A 1,655-nucleotide genomic window follows, 5' to 3' on the forward strand; every position below is an offset into this window, starting at 1 on the left:
CTTTTTGAAAGATTAAATATAATGGATGAACCTTCATCTAATCTTACCAAAATAAGTAAAGACACAAATCCATATCTTTAGAATGAAATAGGTAAGATCACAACAGATTCTGCTGAAATCAGGAAGATTATTGGTAACTACTCTGTGAACCTGTATCTTAATAAAATGGAAAATTTAGAAGACATGGTTAAATTACTAGATATACAAACTAATAAAGCCAAACCAAAAAGTTATAAAAATCTTGAATAAAAAGTATTAGTCTGTGAAAATTAAGTAGTTAAATAAGGCACTATCAACTGAGAAATGTTCAGCTCCCAATGAATTTACTGTTGAGTTCTGTAAGAGTTTTACAAAAGATCTAATGTCACTTAAATTCTTTAATGAAATTGAGTGAAGCGGAACTCCCCTTTCTGTAAGCAAGCATTTATTTCCCTGATTTTAAAGTCAGAAAATGACTCAACCAAAACAGAGAACTGTAGGTCAATGCCTTTGATGACTACAGACTGAATAATCCTCACTAGGATACTGGCAGACAGAATGCAGCATATTGCGAAAAAAAGTTCATAAATGTTACCTAACGTTCATTTCCGGCATGCAGGGATACAGAAATAAAACTGATGAAAGAGATAATAGATAGGAATCTTGAAGACAAAGGGGTAAACAAAGACTTTATGAACAAAACTCTGATCAGAGGGGAAATATTACAAAGAATTAATAACTGGGATCTCATCTTGTTAAAAAGATTTTTCCACAGCAAAATAAATTATCAACAGCTTTAGAAGGTAATGCACAGGGTGAAAATACCTTTTCCAGCTGTCCTTCATATGAAGAGCTAATATCTAGAATATATAAAGAAGTCAAAAAAAATCAGACCCCTTAAATGTAAAGACCCAATTCAAAAATGGACATCAGAAATAAATGCACACTTAACAGTAAAAGAAGTAAAAATGACAAATATATGAAAAAATGCTTATCATCACTGTTCATTCAAGAGATACAAATTAAAATAACATTAAGATTCCATCTCTCCAGAAGAGACAATTATCATCACAAAGTCAAGCAATAACAAATGTTGGTGGGGCTGTGAGGTTAAAGAAACCTTTCTCCACCATTGATGAGAGTTTAAACTGGTGCAACCACTGTGAAAAACAGTTTCAAGATTTCTTAAAATATTAAAATAGAGGTTCCGCTTGATTCAGCTATTCCCCTTCATGGTATCTTTCCACAAAAATTGGAAGCATCATTCCACAGTGATGTATATATGCCATGTTTCCAGCAGTACAGTTTATAATTGCTAATTCTTGGGAACAGCCCAAATGCCCATTAACAGATGAATGGATAAAGATGTGGAGTTCTTTTAGTACAAAGGAATATGACTCAGCCATAAAAAGGATGACCTTGAGATAGTTATGGATAGATGTACGCACTTTGAGACTATATTCTTAAGTACAATAAATCACAGACTTGCAAGTATCACATTGTGTATATGGTATGAGAAACTGAACGTGTAAATAAGGACTAAGAGGTATAATAGATGTTGTGAAATAGGAAGAAAATGTTCTGATGATAAGGGAAACTAGGGAGGAAGAAGAAGGGAGGAAAGGAATGAAAAAGAAAAAAATACAAACAAATCTTTTTAAATAAGGAGGGACCCC

Source organism: Octodon degus, unplaced genomic scaffold, assembly GCF_000260255.1.
Source record: "Octodon degus isolate 3935 unplaced genomic scaffold, OctDeg1.0 scaffold00165, whole genome shotgun sequence".
Taxonomy (NCBI): domain Eukaryota; kingdom Metazoa; phylum Chordata; class Mammalia; order Rodentia; family Octodontidae; genus Octodon; species Octodon degus.